We start from the raw sequence: 21625 nt of genomic DNA, 5'->3' as shown, positions 1-21625 counted from the left end.
TCTGGCTGACGGGATGATGTGGGATATTAGGGGGAGTAGTCCGGTGGCTGTGACTGATGGGATGATGTGGGATATTAGGGGTAGTAGTCCGGTGGCTCTGGCTGATGGAATGATGTGGGATATTAGGGGTAGTAGTCCGGTGGCTGTGACTGATGGGATGATGTGGGATATTAGTGGTAGTAGTCCTGTGGCTCTGACTGATGGGATGATGTGGTATATTAGTGGTAGTAGTCCGGTGGCTCTGGCTGACGGGATGATGTGGGATATCATATAAAAAAAGGCACACAGCCAGAGGCCTCAGTGGTGTACGGCATGTGATCACAACAGCCAATCAGAGACCTCAGTTGCCTATGGCATGTGATCACTACAGCCAATCAGTGGCATATCAAACATGAATATGGAAGCTGCAGCAGTCACTTGTGTTAGATGACATGTGACTACTGCAGGGAAACAGAGCAGTGGAGAGCCCTGGAGCATCGGCACAGGACTGGTGGGAGGAATTATCGGGTAAGCAATGGTTCTTTTGTTATTGTATAACATTTTTTTGCAGATTCTGGAAACCTTTAATTCTGGGAATAACTGTGCATGCCATGCCTCCGTTCAGCGGCCTCCCCCTTTAAATCCTCATTATGCATTCATGACTTTGGTTTAGTTTTCAATGTTTTTCTTGCATTGCTGATTAATATTCTTAATATAATCCCTAACAATATTGCATTACTTTCATATGTTTGGATAGAACATACTTGGAGGGGAGAGCGCCGCGCAAAACAGCAAGGTTAGAATATTTCCCTCCAGTAAGGCAGCCCATAAAACACACAGCGAGCGCGGGGACTGCCAAGAATATCTGGCCAGGAATGGAAGATTCCTGCTGCACCCACACAACACTCTGCTGTGAGAAATGCAAGACCCCTGGGCCTGGGGCCCCGCTCACTGAGGTGGGCACCCACACATCTGTAGGTTCAAGAAAAAGGAGAAGCACATACAGTTTTACAGAAAAAGGGGATAAACTAAGAATGTCATAATTTTGCGATGGACAGGTGATGGACACCGCTTTCCTGAAATATTCTGCACTGCTGAAGTCCAATCTACCTGTGTTTTTGTTTTTTTTCTTACACCATGAAAATATCAAACATTTGTAAAAAAAAAAAAAAAAAAAAAATCCCAAAAATTAGCAATTTTCAAACTTTGAATGTTTATCCCTATAATCCACTTAGTCCGACCACACAAAATAGTTAACAGAGAACATTTCCCTCAGGTCTGCTTTACATCAGCACCATTTATAAAATGTTCTTGTACTTTGTTAGGTTGGTAGAAGGTTTAAAAATTGTAGAAATTATTTTTCTTTTTTTTCCCAAGGAAATTTACAAAACTTATTTATTTAGCGAAATCCGAGAAAAACAGGGACATTTTTTACCAAAAATATTCAAATATTTGATTTCAATTAGTATAATGCATTAATGCAGCAATAGTATAGACAGGGACAGCAATACAAGTAAAAGCCGCAAAAAAAAGTTCATGGTATAGAATAATCATAATATATATCTATTGCACAAAAGAGATTTACAAATCGGCATAAAAGAATGTTCCAAGTATTGTAAAAATCAGATGCCAGTCAAAGATATAAGGAGCAAAAAAGTGCTTCCCAGCATGAAAATATCACTTATATAAGGTGCATGTGCAAAAAGTGACTAGTGCAAAGAGGAGAGGCAAATATCCCCTGGATAAAGCTCAGTGCGAAACGCGCGTCGGGGTGCCTGCCGCTCTCAGGTATAGTCATTTAACCCTTCATTAGCACATGTAGGGACTTTCACAATTGGGCAATTATTGCATTTATTTATTTAGCGACCTATTCAGTTTTGAAGTGACTTTGAGGGTCCTATATATTGGGAAACCCCCAAAAGTGATATCGATTTAAAAACAGTGCCCCTCAAAATATTAAAAATTGCAGTCAGCTACTTAATTAACTCGTCACATGCTTTTCAGGAATGAAGACAAAGTGGCGTGAAAGGAATTAAAAAATTTATTTTTACCACTGAAATGTTGCAAACTATAGCTGGCAGACCCCAGGGACATTACTTGGTCTTGGATTCTCATGGCAAAGCATCAGGACCACACAATAACCTTCTCAGAGGTTAAAGAGGGAGCTCCCTCTCTGATAACCATCTAGATGCTGCAGTCACTATTGACAGAGGCATTTAAAAGGGGTATAAATGGCCTTGGTCGCTGCCAATATCGTTCATGGTTGATTCAGCAGGTTGTCATTTTCACCCATCAAGGGATGCTATTCTCTTATATCTCAGGACAGTAAAAAAGACATATTGGTGGTCACTAATGGGTTAAGATCGATCTTCAGTGTACAGAAGAACAAGACGTCCTGGAAATGATGATCCGGCCGCACAGAGCCCTGATCTCACATCATCCAGTCTGTCTGGGATCTCATGAAGAGACAGAAGGATCTGAACAAGTGACATCCACAGAAAATCTGGGGTCAGTCCTCCAAGATGTTTGGAACAACCTTCTGACGAGTTCCTTCAAAAACTGTGTGCAAGTGACCGAGAAGAAGTGATGGAGGCGACGGGCGGCCACCAAATATTGATGGGATATAGTTTTCTCTTTTGCTGATTCACTTTGCATTTTGGATTTTGATAATTAATAAACCAATAATACTTAGTGTTAATACTTTGCAACATTTTTTTAAACCACATCGCCAAAAAATCATTTGCACAGCCCTGTATGTCCCTGATTTGAACACTTCTTTTTTTGGATGAGGACTATTAATTCAAGCTGCCCGATCCTCATCTTCTCTGGCATCCTTTATTGAGGGGTGAGGGCCACATCAGATATCACAAGTAGTGAAGAAATCTGTCACAAGAGAGTTCATTTTAGTGCAAGACCAACCTTCTTCCTTCTCTGGGTTCATTCAGTCATCGGTAGAGGGGATTTTACAGCTGTACTAATGACGAGAGATAACATCATCCATGAGTGGAGATACGAGGACCCATTATGGACCTGGTCAAGTGTTCATTGGGGTCATTACTGAGTATATGCACTTATTTGTTTCAGGTAGCACTTACTCCAGTTTGATAGGCGGCTGGGAGTGGTCGGATTATCTGAGGCTTTCATGTCCATATCCACACAATGGCCATAGACCAGGCGTCTTGATAAGGAGCGGCCAAACTAGATTTGGAAGGAGAGGACAACTTCCCTTCTAGATAATATATTTACTGATCAATAAAGAGAGCAAACATTTCCACCTATATTTACCAGAGGAAGTCAAACTATCGGCTAATGATGATGAACTTATATCACCCCGGCAAATTACCCAAATGCAATATTGACGATTGACATCAATGCTTGCATACAACCCCCATCATCCCGCTGGTCTTACCACAAGATTATACACTAGAGATAACGAATACAAAAATATAGTTACATTGGGAAATTCTACCTTCATATAATGTGTATGGGGGAGGGGATCATGAATTTCCTCAATATCAGATGTCAAGGAACAGGAGGGTCAGTTGGTTGGATGTCATTACTTACCCAATGTACGCACACATAGGTGGCATATCACTAAGAAGTCCTATTGTTGGGACCCACATGCCAATTGGGCCACAACAGTAGAGGATTTAGGAAAGAGCTGTACCACTTCCTCTCAAGTTGGCTTCAATTATAGTCAATGGCTGACCACGTTACTTCCAAAAACGCCAAATGGAGCAAAAGAGGATGAAGAGGTTCCTCGGCTTTCTTTGGCCCCATTCCAAGAATCAACAAGGGACTCACAGAAAGGCTACTTAGAAAGAGAACCTCTATCAAAAGGCGCTTAGGAGCAGCACAATTTTTATGTTGGATTCATATGAAAGAAAAATTTTCAAAGAAAAATGAGTGTGTTCCTCCGTATATAATCAGAGTCATACAGAAGTTCAGCAATGCCCTCCAGATGACTATGGGTGCCGCATTTTGGTGCTCCACCTCTCGGACGTGACCCAATGTGATAAGTATCCTGGCACAATCGGCAGAAAATAAGACTTGACTCTATGTCTTATATCTTAGGGTCAAACCCTTCACAGTTCTGCGAAATGCAACCTTGCAAATCTCCGTAAAAAGCTGCTGAACATCTGTAAAATGTTGGTCCTGGTACAAGAATCTTTTCCTCGAAAACAACCAGGAAATATTTAACTATTACTGTTCCAAGTTATGAAATGAGGCATCTCTTTTATGCTATTTGCTAAACATTGAAGCCTTGAGTTGTCCAGAAGATCAAGATCAGTTATAAAGAAAATTCTAGTCCAGTGGAGGTCGTCACGTCAGAAGTTATCATGGGTGAGGGTCATTGAGCCGAGAACATCTGAGCTCTATTCTGGACATCAATAGACTGAAATTGCCCAACTGGACTATCCATTTATAAATTCCTTTTCTATTTTGCATAAATACTCCTCATTTGGGATAGGTCACTCCTCATTCGTACCATCTAATTTTTTGTCGAGTAGACGAAAGGGCCAAATCTGAAGGTGCAACACCCACATGTCATGGCAAAAGAAAGCAATGAGGGCACATGGACCTACAAGAGGTTTATGCGGTACCTTGGAGACTTGCTTTTTCTACTAGGAGTTTGGGCAGTCTTCATTTTTTTTCCAGGAACATCCTAGACATTCCTGGAGACATCTCACAGGCCTCTCTCACATCAAAGAAAAGCCATTTTTAAAATAAATCTGCCATGTCGATCTGACTTCCTAGACCTTAGACAAACAGTCAATGTTGCGATAATAAGCTATATTCAACCAAAAATCTGAATTTTTGGTGGCCATTCGGATAAAATTCCATGCATGTAGTCTATGAATGATTGAGTCCACCAGAGTAGGCACTACACTTAATTCTGGCTCATGGAGAAGGGTCCCAACAACTTTGTTAAGCTTACATGCCCCAATGTGTTTCACAGCCCTTTCCTTCTATATATTGTTGGGGGTCACAATGTTTGGACAACTTATCACATGTCCCTGCTTTTGAGCATTCTTTACTTTGGGCAACGCTTTTTTTTTTTTGCTAATTTCCTAGATTCTAGCATAAAATCAGGATTCCTTTAGTAGAGCTACTAGATGTTATAACTATGGAAGTTGCAACCTAGGCAATAAGAAAATGGGATGAGCAATGAGGAAAAAAACATGGAAACCTTGACCAAGTCAACATGAGGTTTCCACTTCATACAAAAATGACCAACAGATTGAAATGTTCTTCAGACTGATTGCAAATCATTATTTGCTGGTTTTAGGAACTCATAATCCCAATATATCTCATTAGCACCATACATATAGAAAAGGTAAAGACAACTATCATAACCGAGCTCCCAGAAATTAAGGGACAATAATCAATTCAGACCAATAATATTGCAGGATAATGACTTTTTCTACGATGCAAACTCTAAGGGAGGACTCTTTGAAGACACATGGCGTTAAGATGTTATGGAGTCTTACAGGCCATGGGGAAAAGAAAAAAAAAGTAAAAATTGGTTCTTCTCCAGAATTAAGAAAAAAATATCACTAGTACCATCAATTGAGGTATCTACCCCATAAGTCAATGTCAACGCATAGAAGACCCTGGAAAGATTGCTTCAGGGTAGCTACCTCAAATAGATGACACTAGAGGCATGTTTTTTACCTTCTGAAGGGGAAGTAATTTGCAGACTAATTTTACAAATATAGATAAATATATTTCCTAGAATTATTGTAAATGTGGTATAAACATCTATGGAGGACGTATGCCTACAAGTAACTTTTGTACCAAAGTTCAAGGGCATCCAAGCTCCTTCTTACTCTCCCAGATCTTGGGTTATTAATTATTACTCTCCCCGAACAGAACTAACTCTAGATAGTAGTCACTGTAGATCAAGAAGCTTTATATATGTAGGAGAGCCTTGTGGGAAGAAAAGTTGTCAATTACTCATCGTCTACTGAAGCCCCATGATGAAGTGTGGTAGCCCCGCTTTCAAGTAATACCTCAGCCAAGGTCGTAACATCCGTAAACCCATCTTCTATTCCAAAACTGGAGAAAGAAGGTAAAAATAAAGATTTTTGGCATCCGATCTGGAAAAGTAACAATACGTCCTGAACTGGATCCCTGCCCAAAGTCACATTCTCGTATACAGACTTAATTGGAAATCAGTAAGAACTAAGTCACTGAGAACAGGGCTGCATTATCCATTTTTTCCCGCCGTCTAGATACCTTCATTTATTTGTTGAATTTCAATCAATTAACCCTTTTAGTATTGAAAATCCACAGATGGGTAAACATTAACACTTTAAGATCATAGGTCTTTAGTGTCATAGGAACAGGGGTTGTACGGACCCCTGTAGCTGAAAGGCCCAAAGGTCTCCATGCTCCATAGCAGAATGGTGGTGCTGTAAGTCAATGGAGAGGACGTGCAATAGAGATGGAAGAATGACCTGATGGAGTGCCACTGCTTGTATGTGATATGTGAGGCTTTTCTGTGGCCATTTCTGTGGGTTCTAAAATCCTCAAACTTGGCCTTTGTTGGGCTAAAGGACCTCTAAAGTCATCTGTCCATTAGTTTCAGAAATCAAAACCCATAGAAGATGTTGAGGATGCATTACACCCAACACCGAAATCCAAAGGCAGCTCAAAAGTTCCTACTACCCAATAATTTTTGTTTTCACTGGACTATAGTATGGGTTTTAACAGGTAAGGTATTGCTTTTTTTTAAAGTTCAAGGTACAAAGTACATCAAATTTGAATGAACATATGCATATCTGTCTAGACATGCAGACTGGAAGAGAAAGTCCCCTAAACAATCGAGTCATAGTGAAAGACCAATGAAAAGATGTGGGAGGCAACAAGAGCATATGACCAAGAGGTCTCGCCTAATGTAGCATGAAAGCAATCAAGTAAATAAATACAACTATTCAAAGCAGTGCAGTGGGTAGGAACACCAATGATGGAGAAATAAAGATGCAAGGTGATTGACTGTCACGCCATAAAGCCCAACATTATGCAGACTGACAGCAAAGTGAGGTATTAGAATACAGCCCTTATTTTACTCTACAAAGAGGGGAGGAGATGTGGTTAATGAAGAGCAGAGGGAGAGACAGAAAGATTATGCTGAACTTTCTAACAATCACTTAAGAGCTGGATTCACATCTACACAGCACAATACTTTCTGTATAATGTCCTCCAGCTGTTGCTGCTGCTTCTCTCTGTTTTCCAACTAAGGAGTTAAGAGCAGAAATCCCTTTTGCATGTGTGGGCTGTGTATGGGAGACATCATAGCAGCTAGTCTCCACACACTAGTTCAGAGTCAACTGCAAATTAAAAGCTAAAGCCTGCAGAGGAGATAACTGGTGAAAATGTAGGAAACAAGTCATATAATGGCCAGAGATTGTGTTATAACTCAAGTGTGGTTATATCTCATCATAGTTGCCAGTATGATGCACCTCAGCAGATATGTATTCATCATCGTCCCCTATCAACACGTTTTGTATAAGGGCGTTTCAAAGTCATGTAGGAGAATTGCCCACTCAAGATTCCCTCAATGGGCCAGACGCTCTGCGAGTAGCTAAAAAATAAAACAAATCCTACATAAAAAGTCAGACTGGACTACCAGATAATCCTTTCTGGATGGGCCCAGGCTCTGACACATGAAAGGGTCCTACATTTTAGAAGAAGACAATCCTGTCTGTAGGTGACATTGGAGCCACTCGCCACTGGAGTCTATTTCAAAGAAGAGTCGCAAATAAAACTTAAGAAATCTTATTGTGGACCTATTCAGGGTAAGCAATGATAGCTACAGCTAGATTCACTCGAAAGAGGACCCCAAATACTGTGCAATATTGGCAATCTGAACTCCCACAAAAAAATATGCAATACTTGAAGTGATCTGCTCTTACTGCTAGACACATTACAATATGGAGCTTCATGTTCTTGAATGGGTCATCAAATTTATTGGGGGAGGAATAGCATCAATTTAACTTTTGATATTTTTGAAACCTTCCACAGTACGAGACTTGTGCCGATAGACTTTTACTTTCAACATACCCCAAAGGAAAAGATCTGGTGGTGCCAGATCTAGCAACCATGTTGGCCAAGGCCACTTTGAAATTACCCTGTTCCTGGGAAAAACCCTCAATTTCAGCCATGCTCCTTGCCAAAGTGCAACACATTCTTCAATCTTACTGGAAGTAAACTTCGGTTAAAGCATGATCATCTAATTGATTCACAAACTATTCAAAAATATCCAGGCAAACATCGTTGTTCTTGGAGGTGTCAAAGAAAATGGGGCCTATGATGAGCAAGCGAGATATCGTGTGCCATGCATAAACTTTTTGATCATGGAGTGGTTTTTGGGAAGTGGCAAAGGGATATTCAGTGGTCCATAGACGAATGTTTTGAGAGTTAACAAAATGGAACCATGTGTCACCGAAAGAACCATGTGATGTCCAATATTCCTTTGTTGTCCCTCACAGATGCCTGAAACCACTGCCTGTATCTGACACTTTTCTCTACATCTCTTGCTTTGAGCTCCTGAATGACGGTGACATGATATGCTTGCAATTTTGCCCTTTCTAAAGTTCTTTGACATGTGGAATAAGATTTTCCAGTCTCCTGGGCTACACGTCTCAAAGAATTCATAGACGTGATGCACAGATGCACATCACCAATTGTGTCCTGAAACATTTTCGAACGGCCTCCGCCATGGGAAGGGATTGATGATACCCTAATTTTCAGTTTCTGTACTATCTTCTGAATGACACTCTTTGAGGACAAGCCCTAATTTAATTTTAACGCTGATTAAACGAATTGGCAACCCAATGGCTTCGCACCATGAGGACGCACTTTTAAATACTGTACACCCCCAGCTTGATGAGAAGTCAAGTGAGTGAGTGAAAGGTCTACAGAGGTACGCAATCGGAAATCATAAATGGAGGTTGACTGTTGCAACGGCTGTCCGTCACATATAGGGAAGCAGCTTGGCTTATTTGAAGCTCCATATACTGCGGAGCACATTCATCATTGTTTCACCCAGACTGCTTCATCTGAGGGAGAATTAAATAAAAGTGGAAAAAAATTGCATATTTACCTCTAGGACCAGCGCCACTCTAGCAATTCTTTCCTGGCGGTTAGGTGACATTGTTATATCATGTAACCGCTGTAGCCAATCAGCGGACCTCCACTTTGATGGAATACTAAAAGGCTGCAGTCAGTCAGCAGCTGCTAATTCTATTTTCCGTCATAGAGCATTTGAGGGTGTATGATGATGTCTGTAATGTGCTACAGAATATGATGGCGCTATATGAGCAACGCGTAATAAATAAAACGTATTATGCTCGGGGGCTGTGCAGTCCCCGTCCGCGGCCACCATCAGAAGACAGATCAGCTACCCAAGTGGGCACTTAGGTCCGTGGCTGCCGCTGACACGAGTAACACCTGACCAGTGGGTGTGCTGGGTGTCAGACCCAAGCTGATCAGAAGCGCTTAGAAGCAGGGCTGTGGAGTCGGTGTCTGAGCCCATTTTGGTGGAGTCAGAGTCGGTGTCATAGAAATTGAGGAGTTGGAGGTTTGGCTTACCGACTCAAGAGCCCTGGTATGAGGGAGTCGGAGTCATGGAGTCGGAGTCATGGAAATTGAGGAGTCGGAGGTTTGGCTTACCGACTCCAGAGCCCTGGTATGAGGGAGTCGGAGTCAAGGAAATTGAGGAGTCGGAGGTTTGGCTTACCGACTCCAGAGCCCTGGTATGAGGGAGTCGGAGTCAAGGAAATTGAGGAGTCGGAGGTTTGGCTTACCGACTCCAGAGCCCTGGTATGAGGGAGTCGGAGTCAAGGAAATTGAAGAGTCGGAGGTTTGGCTTACCGACTCCAGAGCCCTGGTATGAGGGAGTCGGAGTCATGGAAATTGAGGAGTCGGAGGTTTGGCTTACCGACTCCAGAGCCCTGGTATGAGGGAGTCGGAGTCATGGAAATTGAGGAGTCGGAGGTTTGGCTTACCGACTCCAGAGCCCTGGTATGAGGGAGTCGGAGTCGTGGAGTCGGAGTCATGGAAATTGAGGAGTCGGAGGTTTGGCTTACCGACTCCACAGTCCTGCTTAGAAGTTATCATTTCAGCCGGGAACCCTATGAAGAACCCTACAACCGCCATCTTGGTGCTTGTGTAAAGCTCAGTCACAGGCCTCTAGAGATTCATAGGAGACTATTATTTGTACTGAAGAATTGCAATGTATTGTACAAGGGATTCAAGGTTTAAGACATTTATCGGGACTAAAGAAGTGAGATTTAAAAGAAAGTTTTTAAAAAGTATTTAAAAAAAAAACAACCCAAAAAATATTCTTTTTTTCTCCTATCCAAAAAAATAAAATAAAAAATTGTAAAAAAAAAAAAGCCATATTATTATTTTTAATACTAAGCCATCACCATCTATCAAACTATCAAATTAATTAACCCTTATGGTTAATGATGTTCTTAGAGACTAGAACGCACCCTGCAAAAAATAAACCCTCATAAGGCTGTTGACCAAAAAAAAAGTACCGTACCTTATGTATTACTCCTTCTTGTCTTCCAAACACCAAAATCGCAAAAAAAAAAAAAAAATTGTCTACAGCTAAGTAGTAAAAGCTTTGTGGATTGATACCGTTTTAGGAGCATTTCTACTTGTAAAAAAGAAAAAAAAAAGGTTTTTTTAATGCAGTTAATTTTTAGGCCTATTGTGTGATAATTTGTCGTTTCCATGGTAACGCAGTACCTGTTCCCGATATATCCACAGTGCCTTTAATCGAGGGATACAAAGCTTAAAAGAAAAAAGGGAGACTGAAAGCAATGCAACAAAAAATACATTCATTGCATCACCTTAGTAGGATCGGTCTTTTGTGGGGACGGAGGAACCTGGGCCATTGTGGCTAGTATTGGTGCAAACCTTGGCAATCGAAAGGACCTAGTGGAGCAAGGTTGGGGGGCCTAAGGTGATGTGTAAAGTAGGGTTGTGTGGGGGGAGTCATCCGTGTCTGCACAAAAACATTGCTCGGAGGCCATCTGAAAAGTCGCTGTATGTGGTCCTGGAGATTGGAAATTGTGGAAGTCTATAGTCAGCACTGGGCATATGATCGGGGTGACCTGTTTTTTTTACGTCATGCTGGGTGAGATATCATTTCAAAGTAGTGACAACAGGAAACATCGGGGGACCCCATTCCATATGGAATAAGGCACTCCATCCAGCAGACGTTGGCCATGTCACACGCAGCCCGGTCCCGCTGGGCCACGATCACTGCGGTCCTCTACTGAAATACTCCGGAGCTCTGATTTATCCATTGCGGCACCTCTTACAACAAAAACATTCAAAATATGAACCGTTTTACATATGTCCATGGTAATGAGCTCGTTAGAACACTGTCACATGACATCATTAACCTCTTCATGTCATACCAGTACAGTGAAGCCTACATCATGGCCACAAGGCAGGGAATAAAGCAATGTAATTCTGGCCCAGCCATGGGACTGATCATTAGGCCTCGCATAACGTCATGCCTGACGAACCTCTCAGTGATGAGGCCCACCGTGTGTGTAGGCCCAATCATCAATGGGTGGCATCCACCTTACATATACGACTGATATGTATGAATCGGGCTCAGGAACTGAGCCTGAGTCATAGCCGGGAGCTCCTGAGACTAAGTGCTCAGACCATAGTATAATAACCCCTTAGATGGAGCCATCCTTTATGACAGTGGCATGTAAACGGGTTGTAAATGGGGGGAGGTGTCATTCATTAAGCCCATCGCCTTTCCCATCACAACACGACAGCCAATGGCATTGTCATGGCAGTGAGGAGGCCTACTGAAGGCTGCCTTGTAAGTACACCTGCGGCTAGACTTCATAGGAAACTGGCAGTTTTACAATACACTGCACTATTACAGTATTACAGTGTAAAAAAAAAAGAAAAAAATAAATTCTTAAAAAGACAAAATGTAATATTACTCCCGTTTCCTAGAATGTAAACATAACCTAAAAAAATTAACATAATTGGCATCGCTGTATAAGTAATCATGTGACCGAATAAAATATCACAATATTTAATATTGTAAGAACTCTAGTGATTGAAAATAAAGTTATAGCATTTGCAAGGCAAGGAAGAAAAATTGAAATGCCATATATTATAGAGGCTATGGCAATTCCCACCGAATTAGAGTAGCCTCTACGTGACTGGTTTGGAGGTCCATAAAACACAGACCGCCATGTTAGCGATGGTGGCTACACAATGACGGCTTGCGCTTTACGGACCTCTAAACAAGTTGCGTAGTGGCCTCTCTTATTCGGATTAAATAGCCATAGCGTGTGTATATATAGTTGTGTTCAAACATTTATACACCCCGGCAGAATTTTTGCTTTCTTGGCCTTTTTTAAGAGAATATGAATGATAAGACCAAAACTGTGAGGCTAGTCACTTCTCACGCTAAGCAGTGAGTCAGAGTGGTCAGGGAGTCCAAGGTCAGAAGCCAGGAGGGGACGTCATAAACAGAAGGAAGAGACAAAAGCGAGGTCAGGTAACGTTCCAAGGTCAGAGTACCGGGAGGATAACGGATCAGAGCTGGTGGTTAAACAGGCGAATGGTCAGAACGAAGTCCAAGGTCAGGCAACAGATCAAGCAAACAGAACACAAGGCACAGGCGAGCACAGAGCACAAACCTCACAAGATGAATGTATGTCTTGCAGGGGTCTGGAAGAAGCTGCTCAGTTAAGTAGAGATGGCCATTACCTGGGATAGTGAACACCTGAGACAGCCGACGCCTCCCAGTCACAGATTGGCTAGTCGAGCTGTCAATAAACACACTGACAGCTCAGCGCGCCCCTGAACCAGACTGGATGGCCATGCTGTCAATCAAAGTACTGACAGCTTCAGCACACCCCTGTATCAGATTGGACAAACGAGCTGTCAGTAACTGCATCCCAAACACTCTGAGGGGTGGAGCCATGACAGTACCCCCTCTTCTAGGGGGGCCACCGGACCCCCAGGCTTCCCAGGAAATTTTAGATGGAAGGCCCTGACTAACCGACTGACCTTCACATCTGGAGCAGGGACCCAGGATCACTACTCTGGTCCGTATCCCCTCCAGTGGATGAGGTACTGGAGGGAATTACGGACCCTCTGAGAATCTACAACCCTCTGAACCTCATATTCCAGGCCACTGTCAACTGAAATCGGAGGAGGCGGGGATGAGGAAGACAATGCAGAAAAGACATACTCCTTTAATGGGGATTTATTAAAGGGATGGAGGAAGCTATAACCTAAATGCCACAGGATTTACCACCTCTAGTATCTCATATGGACCAATAAACTTTGGACCCAACCTTGCTGACGGCACTTTAAGTTTAATGTTCCTAGACGACAACCAAATCTTATCCTCAATCTGAAAAGCAAGACCCCCGACCCTCTTCTATCGGCCTTACGTTTTTGGCGAATCTTGGCAGTCCCAATATTCTTCTGAACCTCCCTCCAGACATCCCCAAGTCTCTGCACAGTGACCTCCATCCCAGGGCATTCAGAACTAATCCTAGAAAATGGGGATGAAAACCATAATTACGGAAGAATGGTAAGGTTCTGGTAGATTGATTTACTCGACTGATGAAAGCAATATCAGCGCGAGGTAAAAACGAAGACCAGTCCTCCTGTCGTGCTGCCACAAAGCACCTTAAAATTTGTTCCAAAGATTGATTTGTCCTCTCAGTCTGACCACTGGTTTCAGGGTGATAAGCAGATGAAAATGACAAGTCAATCCCTAGTTTATTGCAAAAAGCTCTCCAAAATTTAGAGACAAATTGTACTCCCCTATCAGACACAATGTTCAGAGTGATCCCATGTAACCTTACAATATGTGAAATAAACAACCTGGAGTGTCTCCGCATTAGATAATCCTGACAAAGGAACAAAATGAGCTTGTTTGCTGAATCGATCAACTACCACCCAGATAGCAGACTTCCCATCAGACAGAGGCAAATCTGTAAAGAAATGCATGGACAAATGAGTCCATGGTCTTTCTGGAATAGGCAATGAAACCAATTCCTCAGCCAGCCGGCTATGACTGACTTTGGCGCGTGCACAGACTTCACAAGCAGATACAATATCTTTAATATCCTCATGCATGGATAGTAACCAAAAAAGCCTAGTGATGGCTTTCCTTGTGGCAGTATACCCCGGGATGGCCACTTAAAATGAAATCATGAAATTCCTGTAACACCCGCAACCTTAGGTACACAGGCACAAATAATTTGGACCCTGGGGAAGTAGAAAGAGCCAACAACTGGGCTTTACGAATCTCTTCTTCCAGCTCCAAAGTTACCATAGACATCACAATACCCTGAGGAATAATGGAGGATGGGGGTTTCTGGAGGAGAAATGGAGTCTAGACTACGAGAGAAAGCATCACCTTTCACATTCTTACCTGATGACGAGAAACGGTCCAGGACCTTCTCGCGCGATCAGTGATGAGCAGTGGGGGAGCTGGTCGGAGGTATCACATGTAGCGATATCGCTAGCAATATCGCTATAACGTCACAAAATCGGTGATGTTACAGCGATATTGCTAGCGATATCGCTATGTGTAATGGGGGCTTTAGACCCTGGCCTGAATGTAATAGAAAAATTAAATCAAGAGAAAAACAAGGAGCATCTGGCCTTTCTAGGAGTTAACCTTTTAGCCGATTCAATGTAAGCTAAATTCTTGTGATCCGTGATCACCGTAACTGGATGAACCGCCTCCTCTATAAAATGCCTCCATTCCTCAAAGGCCAATTTGACAGCAAGTAACTCCCGATTCCCAACATCATAATTTCTCTCTGCCGTGAATCAGAGTGGACAGAGAGTCCAAGGTCAGAAGCCAGGAGGGTACATCATAAACAGAAGGAAGAGACAAAATTGTAGTCAGTTAATGTTCCAAGGTCAGAGTACAGGGAGGATAACGGATCAGAGCTGAAAGGGTTAAACAGGCGTATGGTCAGAACGAAGTCCAAGGTCAGGCAACAGATCAAGCATACAGAACTCAAAGCAAAGGAAGCACAAAGCACAAACCTCACAAAATGAAAGTACGTCTGGCAGTGGTCTGGGAGAAGCTGCTCAGTTAAGTAGAGATGGCCATTACCTGGGATAGTGAACACCTGAGACAGCCGATGCCTCCCAGTCACAGATTGGATAGTCCAGCTGCCAATAAACACACTGACAGCTAACTTGGGGATCTTGAGGTCATAATATTTGTTTATAGTTTCATCGCTAGTTCTATATATGGTTCGAATGAAGTAGTGTTGCAACATTCAAAAGGTTAAATTGAAAGCGGATGAGAGCAACATTGTATTTTCAAGATATATGCATATAATGTATGGTTTCTGATGTATATTTGATTGCATATTAATATGTCAAATCATCTAATAAAGAAATTAAAAAAAAAAAAAAACACACTGACAGCTCAGCACGCCCCTGAACCAGACTGGATGGCCATGCTGTCAAAGCACTGACAGCTTCAGCACGCCACTGTACTGGATTGGACGGCAAAGCTGTCAGTAACTGCATCCCAGACACCCTGAAAGGTGGAACCTTGACAAAAACCTTTTCTCCACTCATGGTTAGTGGTTGGGTGAAGCCATTTATTGTCAAACTACTGTGTTTACGTAGTAACATAGTTATTAAGGGTGAAGGAAGACTTTAAGTCCATCTAGTTCAACCCATATCCTGTCCTAACTTGCCCTAATATGTTGATCCAGAGGAAGGCAAAAAAAAACCCCATGTGGCAAACAGTAAGCTTCACATTGGGGAAAAAAATTCCTTCCCGACTCCACATACGGCAATCAGACTAGCTCCCTGGATCAATGCAATATTAAGGAAACTAGTGTATATACCCTGTAATATTATACTTTTCAAGAAAGGCATCCAGTCCCTTCTTAAATTTTAGTAGGGAATCACTCATTACAACATCACATGGCAGAGAGTTCCACAGTCTCACTGCTCTTACAGTAAAGAATCCGCATCTGTGAGTATGCTCAAACCTTCTTTCCTCCAGACGTAGAGGATGCCCCCTTGTCCCCGTCACAGGTCTAAGAGTAGAAAGATCATTAGAAAGGTCTTTGTACTGTCCCCACATATATTTATACATTGTAATAAGATCACCCCTAAGCCTTCGATTCTCCAAACTAAATAACCCTAAGTGTAATAACCTGTCTTGGTATTGCAGACCCCCCAGTTCCCTAATAACCTTGGTCGCTCTTCTCTGCACCCGCTCCAGTTCAGCTATGTCTTTCTTATACACCGGAGACCAGAACTGTACACAGTATTCTAAGTGTGGTCGCACTAGTGACTTATATAGAGGTAAAATTATGTTCTCCTCATGAGCGTCTATGCCTCTTTTAATGCATCCCATTATTTTATTTGCCTTTGCAGCAGCTGCCTGACACTGGCCACTAAATGTGAGTTTGTCGTCCACCCATACACCCAGGCCTTTTTCAGTGACAGTTTTGCCCAGTGTTTTACAATTAAGCACATAATTATACATCTTGTTCATTTTACCCAAGTGCATGACCTTACATTTATCCCCATTAAAGCTCATTTGCCATTTATCAGTCCAAGCTTCTAGTTTACATAAATCCTCCTGTAATATAAAATTGTCCTCAGTATTGATTACCCTGCAGAGTTTAGTGTCATCTGCAAATATTGAAATTCTACTCTCTATGCCCCCTACAAGGTCATTAATAAATATGTTAAAAAGAAGCGGGCCCAATACTGACCCCTGTGGTACCCCACTGCTAACCGTGACCCAGTCCAAGTGTGCTCCATTAATAACCACCGTTTGTTTCCTATCCCTGAGGAAGCTCTTAACCCACCTACACATATTTTCCCCTATCCCCATTGTTCTAATTTTATCAACTTTTTGTGTGGCACCGTATCAAAAGCTTTTGAAAAGTCCATGTACACATCGTCCACTGCATTCCCTTGGTCCAGTCCAGAACTTACCTCTTCATAGAAGCTTATCAGATTAGTCTGACAGGAACGGTCCCTCGTAAACCCATGTTGATATTGGGTCATGAGGTTATTCTTCTTCAGATACTCCAGTATAGTATCTCTTAGAAAACCTTCCAGGATTTTACCCACAGTAGAGGTTAAGCTCACTGGCAAGTTCAGTTTTTGTCCCCTTTTTGAATATTGGCAACACATTTGCTATACGCCAGTCCTGTGGTACAGACCCTGTTATTATGGAATCTTTAAATATTAAAAATAATGGTGTTTTCTCTTTTTAAATCATAATGACAACCCAAAACATCCAAATGACCTTGATCAAAAGTTCACATACTGATTTTGGCCTAATAACATGCACAGAAGTTGACACAAATGGGTTTGAATGGCTACTAAAGGTAACATCCTCACCTGTGATCTGTTTGCCTGTAATCAGTGTGTGTGCATAAAAGCTGAGTGAGTTTCTGGGATCAAACAGACTCTTGCATCTTTTATCCAGCCATTGACGTTTCTGGATTGTGAGTCATGGGGGAAGCAAAAGAATTGTCAACGAATCTACGGGAAATGGTAGTTGAACTGTATAAAACAGGAAATGGATACAAAAATATGTCCAAGGTATTCATAATGCCAGTAAGCAGCGTTCAAACTGTGATTAACAAATGGAAAATCAGGGGCTCTGTAAAAACAAATCCACGGTCAGGTAGACCAACAAAAATTTCGTCCACAACTGCCAGGAAAATTGTTCAGGATGCAAAGAAAAACCCACAAATAACATCAGTTGAAATACTGGACTCTCTGAAATCTAGCCGTGTGGCTGTTTCATGATGCACAATAAGGAGACGCGTGAAGAAAAATGGGCTACATGGTCGAGTCGCCAGAAGAAAGTCATTACTGCGTAAATGCCACAAAGTATATCACCTACAATATGCAAAACAGCACAGAGACAAGCCTCAAAACTTCTGGAACAAGGTCATATGGAGTGATACCAAAATGGAACTTTTTGGCCACAACCATAAATGTTACATTTGGAGAGAGGTCAACAAGGCCTATGATGAAAGGAACACCATTCCTACTGTAAAGCATGAAGGTGGATCGCTGATGTTTTGGGGATGTGTGAGTTACAAAGGCACAGGAAACTTGGTCAAAGTTGAAGGAAAGATGAATGCAGCACTTTATCAGCAAATACTGGAGGCAAATTTGCAATCATCAGCCCGCAAGCTGCACATTGGACATAATTGGACATTCCAACATGACAACGATCCAAAACACAAAGCCAAGTCGATCTGTCATTGCTTACAGCAGAGAAAAGTGAAGATTTAGAGTGGCCATCTCAGTCTCCTGACCTCAATATCATTGAGTCTCTCTGGGGATATCTCAAGCGTGCAGTTCATGCTAGACAGCCCAGGAAGTTATAGGAACTGGAGGCTTTTTGCGAAGAAGAGTGGGCAGCTTTATCATCTGAGAAAATAAAGAACCTTATCCACAACTACCACAAAAGACTTCAAGCTGTCATTGATGTTAGAGGGGGCAATACATACACAGTATTAAGAAATGGGGTATGTAAACTTTTGATCAGGGTCATTTGGATGTTGTGTTTGAAACTGTTAAACTGTAAAGCACTGCGGAATATGTTGGTGCTATTTAAATAAAGATTATTATTATGTTTTGGGTTGTCTTTATGATTTAAAAAGAGAAAACACAGTAGTTTGACAATAAATGGCTTCACCCAACCACTAACCACGAGTGGAGAAAAAGTTTTGGTGTTATCATTGATATTCTCTGAAAAGAGGCCAAGAAAGCAACAATTCTGCCGGGGTACGTAAACTTTTGAGCACAACTGTATACACATATATACACACACACATAGTGCAATGTTTTCATATACCTACATACATGTCAAAACACCTACTACATATAACATATCAAACATTAATGAAAGCCTGTGACCCCCCCCCCAACATCATGGTGAGAGCATTCGGTGGATCTACATCCCCGGACTCTGTGCTTTGCATGCAATCCCTCTATGCCATGTGCTCCGAAATTAATGGCGCTACCTTCATCCTATTTAACGCTGTAGTCAGTTAAAAGAAAAAAAAACACCGCCGTTATAAAATGATTTCCTATTGCCGATCGATCCGATCATAATAGTTACTTTTACTTTCATAATCAATAAACATATATCCAATGACATATCGCATGCATACACACATATATACATACAGTACACACACACACACTATACAAGCTACGGTATAGTCAATACGAAGGTAAATTCAGCAAAGGGTTAAAAATATCCGAATTAGGGCTTTCAATTAATATAACGTATCAGTGCTAGGCCACAGCTATGGGATATGGGCAATCGAGGTTTTTTTGGGGGGAGACTTTTACGCGAAAATGAAAAAATATCGGATGGGTGTCCGGGAAAAGCGAGACGTTATTTTTGTCATTTAGGGGGAGATTGGGTTCTCTGGAAGCCATGTCTACCTGGAAAAGAAAAAATAATATAGAGGAAGGAATTACCTTAACGGACGGACACTTACCCATCGGAGAGCCTTAACCCCTTTAGTCCCGGGATCACGTAATCCGTTGGAAAATAAAGTTGCAAAAATGATAAATCCATAATAAGATCGTCTTCCATGTGCTCATTGTAGCACGCGCTCGGCTCAGTTCAACACTCTGCTGTCGACCAGGGCCTGACGTCACATGAATACAGACAGGCAAACATGCACACCCCCCCTGCCCAGAGTGACACAGGCGCACACTGACTGCAGGCTGCGGAGATGCATCAGGGCCATGCATGTCTCCGGGCCTGACAAGTCCTCTCAACTTTCCCAGCACGGTGCATGGGTCATGCTTCCTCTGTGCAGTGCTGGTAGACCATGTGCTGGGCAGTGAGCAGCTTCATCCTGTGGGAGTGGAGGGAAGGGGGTGTGGGGAAGGCAGCTGCACATTATAAGAGCAGATTCACATGCGGCAGATTTGTTGCAGAAATTTCTATGATTTGCAATGAGTTCAGGTCGTGTGAACGGAGATGTTTCTGCCAAATGGCAATGAGTCCAGAGGGACGGGAAAGCCCCAGGAAATTTAGCAACAAAATGTGTAATGCAGAGCGGGTTCATACATACATGTCATACAGTATTAGAAATATACCAGAAATGTCCCAGAAGTGACCAGAAGGTAAGAGCTACAACTGTTTACTAACTGTCGATGCCCCTACAGAGATTGCTCCGCTAATCTTTACTCTCCTTCACTGACATCCAAACCTTGTCACCTACCAGACAGATATTTATTTCTCCTTGCCTTCTGACCTCATCTGCAGACCTGCTCCTAAACCTCAGAACCATCCTTCAAGAACACAAAACAAGCCACTTGTTTGCTCTCTCTTTGCTTCTCCTAACTGCAGGGCACATATCCCTCAATTGTGGACCTCCACAGGTGCTACCCCATCATTTATCCTTCCTATCACTCCCCATCTACTAGAAACTATCACAAACCCCCAATATAAAATCCATTCACTTGACCCCCCCCACTTCACCGCTCCCTCTCTCTGAAGCTCTTTGGAACACCCATTCCATCTGCAATAAGCTTCATGTCATTCACTACCTCTTAATGTTTAGCAACATATGCTTCCTTGGCCTCACCAAAACATGGCTGACACCTTCTGACACAGCCTCCCCTTCTGTGCTATGTTACGCTGGCCTTCACTTCACCCACACTCAGTTGGTCTTCTCCTTTATAATAACTGCACCTTCAACCCAATCCCACCACTACCCTCCCTTATACTCCCTTCTTCTGTCCCTATCCACTCTCTCTTCAACCTTGAAGTGGCCATCATAAACCATCCCTTGGCTCTGGCCACTGCCTTTATCGACTACTTCTCTACCTGGCTTATACACTTTCTCTCTGCTGACATTCCCACCATCATCATGGGTGACTTTTAACATCCTCACTGACATCCCCCCATCGACGGCCTCCAAACTCCTATTGTTGCTTCATCCTTTGGTGTTACTCAGTGGTCCTCCAAAACCACCCACACAGACAGACATACATTAGATGTTCTTTTCACTCACCTCTGCTCACTATCTAACCTCACAATCTCACATCTCCACCTATTTGACCACCATCTACTTACATTCTCATCCCTGCCCTCTTCATCTAACCCCAGTTCCAGTAACCAGCACTCCCCGGAGAAACCTCTCACACCTCGACATTCACACTCTCTGATTCTCTTCTGCTGCTCTCCACCATATCCTCACTCCACAACAGAACCACCACCCGTGTTTTCTACAATGCCAAGAGGCGGCATGGAGGCGCATCTGTGGACAAATTTTTCCAGATTTTGAGGACCGTCCACGTGAGGGACAGCAACAAATTAGTAAGTTCTCTCATTTATTCAAAATCATATTACCTGCACTAAATAACACGTTTTGCCAGTAGCCCCTAAAATCCTATTATGTGTAGGTTTTGCTCATTCTGTGTAATCGAGATTATGTTTATAACTGACACCATAGGAGGCCACATGACTATGTTAAATGTATATAAAATTGTCGCTCAAATTTTGCGCAATGTAATAATAAATTATTGTGTGACATTTCAGTGGAAGATGTGATGAGACGCTGGCGCAGCATCCGCGACCAAT

General features: G+C 42.4%; 1 protein-coding gene across 1 annotated transcript in view; it reads right to left on the bottom strand.

Annotated features, from left to right (window-relative positions):
• LOC141101311 (uncharacterized) overlaps positions 1-19856 on the bottom strand; it is a 184258-nt gene extending 164402 nt beyond the window's left edge. Inside the window, exon 1 of the mRNA XM_073590325.1 lies at positions 19527-19856. The gene's annotated coding sequence lies outside the window, so the exon portion shown is untranslated. The remainder of the gene's footprint in view (positions 1-19526) is intronic.
• Positions 19857-21625: the final 1769 nt, after the last annotated feature.

Source organism: Dendrobates tinctorius, unplaced genomic scaffold (genome assembly GCF_039654945.1).
Source record: "Dendrobates tinctorius isolate UK_male_01 unplaced genomic scaffold, ASM3965494v1 ptg000116l, whole genome shotgun sequence".
Classification (NCBI taxonomy): domain Eukaryota; kingdom Metazoa; phylum Chordata; class Amphibia; order Anura; family Dendrobatidae; genus Dendrobates; species Dendrobates tinctorius.
The sequence above is the reverse complement of the archived record's forward strand: the minus strand, read 5'-3'. Positions and strand labels throughout refer to the sequence as shown.